The sequence below is a fragment of the Gossypium raimondii genome, chromosome 10, assembly GCF_025698545.1.
Source record: "Gossypium raimondii isolate GPD5lz chromosome 10, ASM2569854v1, whole genome shotgun sequence".
NCBI classification, from domain to species: Eukaryota; Viridiplantae; Streptophyta; class Magnoliopsida; order Malvales; family Malvaceae; genus Gossypium; species Gossypium raimondii.
In genome coordinates, this window is record NC_068574.1 from 25,562,643 (window position 1) to 25,572,042 (window position 9,400).

At 34.5% G+C, this 9,400-nt stretch overlaps 1 non-coding gene across 1 annotated transcript; it reads left to right on the plus strand.

Moving 5' to 3' along the window:
• Nucleotides 1-1,098: 1,098 nt before the first annotated feature.
• LOC128034205 (small nucleolar RNA R71) lies at nt 1,099-1,205 on the plus strand. The gene has a single exon (XR_008190336.1). It is a non-coding gene; the product is annotated as a small nucleolar RNA R71 (small nucleolar RNA).
• Nucleotides 1,206-9,400: the final 8,195 nt, after the last annotated feature.

Below are 9,400 nucleotides of genomic sequence, written 5' to 3' on the forward strand. Positions count from 1 at the left end.
TTTTATTTTATTGGGTAGTTTATTTTGGAGAATGGCCGAGCAAAGTGCATTGAGCTCCACAGTCGATGAATCGTCTAACTTCCTCTTGTTTTCTAACAGCTCCTTTAAAAATTTGACATAATGTGGCATCTGTGAAAGAGCTTTAACAAACGGTAAGTTAATATGCAATTTTTTTAAGAGTTTGAGAAATTTACCAAATTGTTCGTTTGTGTGGTCTCTCTTTGTCACTTTAGGATATGGCACAAGTTTTATATTATTTAACAACCGACTTTTACTCTTTCCTATCTTCCACAGCCTCATCATTGTTCACAATAATTTCTTATCTCAGTTCTTGTTCAGATTCAACTAACCCTTCTTCGTCTTGAATAGTAATTGCATGAAGCTACTCTCTTGGGTTAGTTTCAGTATTACTAGGCAAGCTACCTTGTGGTCTTTCCGAAATTAACTTAGCAACCTGACCTATTTGGTTCTTGAGCCCTTAAATCAGTGCTTGTTAGTTTTTCAGTACTGCCTCAGTTTTTTAGAAATGAGTTTCTGACACTGAGATAAACTTTGTCAACATCTCCTCAAGGTTCAACTTTTTCTCTTATTGATAAGGTGGTTGTTGGAAGCTTGGAAGGGGTTGTGCTCTCTAATTTCCTTGACCACCACAAGAGAAATTTGGATGTTTCCTCCAACATGCATTGTAGTTATTACTATAAGGGTTATTTTGAGGCCTAAATTATTACCCCTATAATTGATTTGATCGTTCTGTATGCTTGGATCGAAGGGTAAACATTCTGGATTATTCATTCAACCTCTATTTGTATCGCATTGCATCACCGGATTTACCTGTATAGAAGGATATAAATCATCAATTTTCTTATTTAGTAATTTTACTTGGTTTCATAACATGGTGACTACATCTAAATTAAAAACATTGGCTGCTTTGTTCTAATGACTTGCCATTGATAATTATTCAGTGTCATCTCCTCTAGAAACTCATAATTTGCTTCGGGTGTTTTATTGTTTACTGTTCCACTGGTTGCTACGTCGATTAACTGCCGAATTGAGGGATTCAAACCATTGTAGAAGGTTTGAACCTGTAACCATAGAGGTAACCCATGATGAGGGCACCGTCTCAATAGATCCTTGCATCTTTCGCATGCATCTTATAAAGTCTCTAAATCGATCTGAACAAAGGAAGAGATTTCATTCCTCAACTTGGATTTTTTAGCCAGTGGGAAATACTTTAGCAGACATTTCTCAGTCATTTGAGCCCATGTAGTGATGAAACCTCATGGTAAAAAGTTCAACCACTGTTTTGATTTGTTCCTCAATAAGAAAGGGAATAACCGTAAGCTAATGGCGTCATCGTGGCGCCATTAATTTTGAAAGTGTCATAAATTTCCAAAAAATTGGCCAAATGAGTATTTGGATCTTCGTCTTGCACACCATCGAATTGAACATATTGTTGTACCATCTGAATTGTATTCAGCTTTAGTTCAAAATTATTTACAGCAATGGTCGGTCGCACAATACTCGATTCAGCCCTAGTCAGAGTGGGTTTGGTATAATTGTACATAGTACAAGGAATAGGGCCTGTAGCAACTGCAGGAGGTAGCTGAATATTCTGATTATCACTTATCTCCTCAGTAATGATGTCCTCTTGTTCACCTACTATAATTTTTCGACCTTGCCTTGCTTCTCTCTGATTTCTGTGAGCAGTACTTTCAATTTTACTATTGAAAAGCAATGGTCCCGAGGAGTTCCATCTAGTCATAAACCCAAAGAACCTGCCAGAAGAAAATAAAAGAAAAATTAGAATGTAAAAATTAAACTAAAAACAAAATTATAAAAATAAAATAAAATGGCTAAATTAACAAAAATCAAGTGTTCTTAATATTTTAGTCCCTAACAACGGCGCCAAAAACTTGATGTGTATGTTTTACATGACTAAACTAAAATACGACTAAGGCAAGCGCATCTATCGAACAATAGTTTAGCTACGGTGAGTAGAGATATCATTTCCACTAGGACTAAAAGTATTAATAATTATTGTTTTCCTATTATTTAGCCAACAAATTGGAGTGATGTGTTCTTAAGCTAAAATTACTAAACTAATTTAACTAAGAACTTAACAAAGAATGAATCGGGAAAATAAACGAATAATAACCAAGGAGAGAAATAATACCCAGGAAATAATCCACCTAGACTTTATCTTATTATGAACATGATTTAAATGATTTATTCACTTGGTATCTTGATCCATAGAAATCCTTAAATAATGTTAATATCTCTTTCGAGAGTAAGAGAAACTGACTCTAGGTTCATTAACTCAAACTTCTTTTTATTAAAACCCGTATTGTCACATTAACTCGGTCTATGGATTCCCCTATTAGATTTGACTCTAATTCGATAGATTTATGTCGTCTTATTTCTAGGATTGCATGCAACTCCACTCAATTATGCTAGATCTACTCTTAAATAGGGACTTTTACTCCTCTGATTAAACACATTGAACATGAATTAATATCCCAAAAATATTAAAACAAGAAATAAGCACACATAATTGAGAATAAGAATTAAGTATTTATCACGTAAAACAAAATTTAAATAACATAATTCATCATAGGTTTCATCCTCCCTAGGTATCTAGGGAATTAGTTCATAATTGTGTATAAAAACATCTCAAAGTTAGAAAAACCACAAATAATAAATAAACTCATAAAAACTTCAAGAAAAATTAAAAGATCTTTAATCTTGATGAAGATCCGCTTTAGAGTTGGCTCCTAACGGTGTTCTTCGAGTTTTTTCTTCGATCTTCTCTGATGGCTCCCTCCTCTCTTCTTCTAATTGGTATTTATAAACTTCAAGCCTAAAATTTATGTTTTTCCATGCATTTGGAATTCAAGTTGCGAAATGGACACGGTCTGGTACATGGTTGTGTGTCCAACCCATGTGGTTCACACGGGCATGTATCTTGCCCGTGTGGAAAGGCCCAGGCAGTGTGCTCTTGAAAATAACTCTATTTGCCCGATTTTGGCTCATTTTTCACTCCTTTCGCTCCCAAATACTCTCCTAAGTATAGAAACATGAATTTAAAGGATTAAGAGCATCAAATTCACTAATTTCATAATTAATCATCAAAAAACGCAGTAAGAACGAGATTAAAATATGTTTCTTTTATCACTTATCAGGTTTCCATTAGGGTACTTACCCCACAGTTGTTGGGTTTAACCCCATCACCTTTTTTGTCACTCCTACGATCCCTCTTACTATCACTGTTGTGAAGGTTGCTACTCTTGCAATAATTGTGTTTGATTATAACCATTTTAGGGGGATAATGAAAGAAACAGAAAAAACTTAAGAAATTAGTTGGAAAACTTGCTTAGAAGTGGTTAAAGGAAGAAAGGAAAGGAACTCGGACAAGGACATTGGAGACAGCTAAGAGAGAAACTAGGGATTCAGAAGGAAACTTAGTCAATAAGGAGTTGAAGAATAATTTCAGATGAAAGACCTCCCTCCCTTGCTTCCTGATTTAAATAGTCGAGCGTCTAAAGGAAGTTTTGTTAATTTGAAGTAAACAATTCAAATTCTTAAATTTGTATTTGACACTTGTCGAATCAAAGCGATTTTTCTTGAACCCCTCGATAACTTCAAAACTAGGAATGTCCAGCAAAGCTAGTCATTTATCGAGTACCCATCAGATGACCCATGTTAATTTAAAACTCCCCCGCTATTTTTGTGTGAAGCAAAACGTCGGGTTGATGGTGTAAGTAAGAATCTGCCAGAATGATTGTGCAATAATCCTTGTGTAGTTGACTACCCTACATAGAGTAAGGATAGAGTTGTCATTTGAATGAAATAAGTTCAAGATGAATTTATAAGTGCGAGTGTCGCGTTGTGAAAATTAGAGCTAGTGGAGATGTCTGCCCCTAGGCATGAAGACAATTATCTGAGATAAGGGAAAACTAGTTCGGAGCCCGCCTTGAAGATTTAGGTAAGAGACGAAATTTATAGGATAAAATTTTCTTTAAGGGTTGGGGGCTATCACACTCGAATTCCTAAATGAACTCTAGTTTAGGGAGATTTGGGGACAAATTTGAGCTCGTGGAAAATTGGCAGACTTTACCTAGAATTTTGGGAAAAATTATGACTGATGAGTAAATAATTGGATTTTAATTCTAGTTTAGTTAGGATGGAACCGAGTGATTCCATTATGGGAGACAAAATAATTAAAGATGAATAGTTGTATTGATTGATGAAAATCCTGCCAAAGGAATATATATATGGGCATGCGTGGAGACAGAATTTTCTCAACTCTTTTTATTAGTTTCTCTCTAAAGCATCGTTTTCTTTAATTGTTCTGAAGAATGAGAGGATGTAATTGAAGAAAGCTCTGCATGTTGAGGTCGTCGTGTGATTTGAAGTTTGAAAGTAGAGAAATTTAGGAACTGGTAAGTTTCCTTAACTCTCGGTGCTTGAGGATTGAAGGAAGAAGTAGAGTAAAGATTCTTAAAAACTTCTGTACAATTAATGATTACGAGTTTTTAAGGACTTACCGCCTCTAGTTTAACCGGTAAGTGGCTATCATGCTTAGCTGTCAGAACGAAAGGGGACTCTACCGATTGGACAAGCTAAGCTGACAGGAATAAGGGAAATTTAGGTGAGTTTCTATACCCTATTTATGGGATGTCGAATAGTTCGTAAGAATTTGTATTGAGTCCAAAATGAAGTCTGTGATGATATAGGATCTCTATTGTTGAAAATGTTATGTATGCACAAGGTTGAATAGGTAATTGAGTATCCGCATGTGTGTCAGAATGCATAGAATGAGTGCGATAATACATATCTAAGATTAGCATGCTCCATGTTATTATGTTTATATGATCATATGTATGTGCCTGTGTGCTTATAAATTGTAGAGTACGGAGGAAAATTATTGACGAATTAGATGGAGTTAGGATTTGTGAAATACTGTTTTCGTATGCCACCATACAGTATTGTTGGGTGCAAACCATGATGTATGAAGCCCCGGGCCTTACGAAGGGGACATTTCAGCGTTCGAGCATCAATGTAGTTATGGCAAACTAGATGTATGGGCAGATGAATAGGGAAATGAAATTCCATTAAGATTTCACCACACAACGTTGTTGACTGTAAACTGTGATGTGCAAAGCTCCGGGCCTTGCGAAGGGGACATTGCGGTGTTTGAGAACCAAGGTTAAAAAGAAATAGAATGATATTGATTGGCTCTCTAGAGCAACCCTGTGATACAATTATTAGGTTCCATGGAGCAACATCATGACAGTGATCAGCAGGCTCTATGAAGTGACATCGCAATGGTGGTAAGGTCCTTCAAGGCATCACTTTAAATGAGGTTTAATGTGTAAGACTATGGTTTGACTACGGTAGCATATAGAGCCCGTCGAGACAATAAGCACGAGGTAGTCCGCCAGAACATTAAACATAGGGAATAATGTGTAAGACCATGGTTCAGCTATGGCAACATATGGAGTCCATCGGGACAATAAATACGGGGTAGTCTACCTGGACATTAAACATGGGGAATAATATGTAAGACCATGTCTCGGCTATGACAGTATATAGAGTTCGCTGGGATACTAAACACGAGGTAGTTCGCAAGGACAATTAACATCGGGAAGTCCTCCAGGACATAAAATATGAGGTTACACTGGGGAAGTCCGGGGATCAGTATACTAGGAGAGACGCCGAGATTTAAAGTAGAGTTTGTGGTGTGATTGGTGTTGTAAGTCACAAGAAAAAATGAGTTTGGTGCATTTAAGGAACACAAACCACTGTGATAATGAGAGAATTCACCAAAGGCAATGATAAGTGGGGCAAAAGAAATGTCTCAGCCTAGTTAGGGTGAAAAGAGAAAGAGACTCATTAGATAATGATGTATACATAATGTACGTCAAAACGAGTCTACTAGGGAAGTCGCAGATCCTACATGGTTTAAGTAGACACAGAATAGGCTATAAAAGCATACAATCATAATTTGCCAGTCAACAAAGAGTTAGCCGAAAGATTGGGTAGGTCGATAAGAGTTTTCGTGGAAGGAAATGTCTGCTCAAGGCCAAATGACCAATAAAGTCCATCAGAGTATAGTGGAAAGTGGAAGTCCGTCAAGACCATGAAAAAAAAACAGAACAACGGTAAAGTTCTTACTGATCTACTAAAGGCAGGAAACGCATGTCTCATAAAGCCTATTTAAGGAATAGACTAAAAGAGCGGGTACTAGGGTTCTACATTGTGGGCACTAGTTCTCCAAAGAATGTAAAGGTATTGTATTCTAGTAAAGACCGCAGTAATGGCAATCAATTGATCAAACACAAAGCGTCGCCAGTTAGAAGCAATGGATACAAGCATCAGGGAGGTGCAACATTGATAATTGAGGTGAGACCCAAAAGAGCACATGGTTAGGATCAAACTAGGATCTAAGTCTGCCAATAAATGGCTCAGAATGCATAAGGCATGGGTCTTGTCAATGAAGTTTGCGAATTCTCCTACAAAATTCAAGGAGTTTAATCCTGAACTAGAAATCTCAACTTCTTAAGATTTATGCAGTCTTATATGCATTTTGTACAAGTCTCGTTAAGTTCTTCCGAACTTATAAAATTTCTACTTGAATGCAAGTTAGATAAAGACTCAGAAAAATCAAAAGGGACCAATCCAGATTCTGCCAGAGTAAGTGGGCATAGCAGCTTTTCATGTATATAGAAGGGTACCCACAGAGGCCACGCCTCTGGGTTGAAGTTGACTAAGCCTACTCAGAGTCAAATTGTAAATTGTAAATAGATGTTGAATCATTAAACAAGTCAGGTTGTAAAAAATTAGAACTAATATGATGTGTGTATAAATGTCATAAAGAAAATTTGAAGGTTTAAGTTGCCCAAGTATGTATTGAATCCGAAATAAGAATGGGTTAAGTTATTCAGGTTAGTGTACCATCCAATATTCGGACCCGACGATCGAGTCGAGTATAAGGTGTTACAAGGTGAAATTGAATAGGTTGATCAAGTATGTTGGGTGCCAAATGATGGCATTTTGGTTTGAATGTTGTGAATTGAGTAAGATGAAATGTTTAGATATGGTTTGGACTAGTTTTTATGTAGGTTTAAGGTGTATTTATGCACCATTTGGATTAGTTAATGAGTTGGCTTGAAATAGGTACTAAAATGCTTCTTTTTTTTTTTGATTTCATTGTCTTGAGGTATAGATATCTCATAAATGAATATCAGTACTTTACCAATTTTTTTCCTTAAATTTTTGAAACTCTGAACTCCAAAATGGAATCGATACCAGAATAAAGTATCAATACTCTATATTTGGGTACCGATGCTTTACGAGAGTATCGGTACATATGTTTTTGTTTGATTTTTTTGCAAAACACCGAACCATAAAATAGTATCCATACTGGAATAGGTATTGATACTTTGTAAAATAGGTATTGGTACCTTATAGAGGTGCTCATAAATTTGGGTCGGGCCGGTTGAGGCAGGCCAGAAAAAATTCGGCCGGGTCCTAGGCCCGGGCCCGGCCCGAAATATGGGCCTAGAATTTTGCCCAGGCCCGGCCCGGGAAAATTCATAAGCCCGGGCCTGGCCCGGCCCGTTTTTTAAATAAATACCAAAATTTTATTTTAAAAATTAAAACAAAAATTAAAAAAAAGTATTTTAAAAATATTTTAAAATTAAAAAAATTTAAAAAGTATTTTAAAACAATTTTAAATTTTAAAAAATTTAAAAAAAGTATTTTAAAAATAAAAAAAATAAAAATATTTATTATATTCGGGCCGGGCCGGGCCCGGGCCAAAAAAGTGGTGCCCGAGGCCCAGCCTAATTTTTAATCGAGCCTCGTTTTTTTGCCCAAGCTCATATTTCGGGCCTATATTTTTACCCAAACCCTCCCATATTTCGGGCGGGCCGTCAGGCCCATGAGCACCTCTAGTACCTTATGACAGATATTCGTACTTGATATTTTGTTAAGATTTTTCTAAACATCTTAGCCAAAAATGGTATTGGTACCTATGTGGGGGTATCGATAACTATTATAGAAATTTTGAAAATATTGCAATTTAGTCCATTTGCAAGCTCGGGTTTGTAAATGAGCTTTCTTAAGCTCGAGTAAGTTGTGGAAAAGATTGTATAACATAATTATGAAATGTCTTGATTATAAATGCTTGAATTATGGTGTAATTTGATTATTAAATGTATGTAATTGTTTCGATATCATCTGTAGCATCCTGTAACTCGGACCCAACGATCAGATCAGACGAAGGGTATCACAATATTCTTTTTCTTTCAAGACTTGCATTTTAATTTAAGAGCTCCCTGACTTCTATAAACTCACTACAATCCCCAATACAAAGTCATGATCCTCTTGACTAATTCTTCAAGTGGTGTAAAAAAACATACTAGTATTAGTACCTATCGTATTTAAAATTATAACATAAATATGACTTTTAGAATATGAAAGCATAGAAATATCAAAATCATTATCCATAATAACGATAAACCACCCTTCTACCAACATTATCAATTAAAAAAATAACACATCTTCAAATCCCTTGTTATTTACTTTACTTGTTTTTATTTTGTTTTTATAAGAAAATAAATTATGCAAAATCTCATGACCTAAACTCAAAGTTTGGCTTTTGCTTGTTATACATTTTTCTGTACATCTCAATCTAGCACTACTGATATTCGAACACTCTCTCATTGAATGATGATTCTTCAAATTATTAGTGCATAATTTCCTTCCATAATCTTAATACAAAAATTAAATATTAAATATATTAAAATAAATTATGCAAATTAAAATTAAAATTTATGAACTAAAATAAGAAAAAATTTAAAATAATAAAATAAGATTAAGAAAAAAACTTTAAACTACCAATGGTTTGATTTATAATTCTTTGTTGCGTTTCATCATATCTTCAAAACTCCTGTTTATATGTCTTCATACATACATAGAATAGAAGGAAGAATGGTGAACTTTGAATTCTGGTTTTATTTTATATAAATTATTCCTTAATTATTATAATTCTTTTCTCGTAATTTTCAGCTTAATTTTATAATTAATATTAAGGAATTTTCCATTGACATTATATGTTTTCTTTAATATATTTACTACCTACTATTATATTAATTAATCAATTTAGTTATAAATTGTATTAGTAATAAATTACAACAATAATGCAAATGCAAAAAATTTATTGAGTAGTTATTAAAATGTTTAATAATTTAGAATTTGTAATTCATATATAAAACATCATTAAAGGAAAAATATCATGTTAAAAACTTAATTTTAAATACAGGACCCATTTTAAACATTATTAAAAAAGAAATTATTTTGGAATTCAAAAAATTAACTTAGAATTCAAAATTTTCTA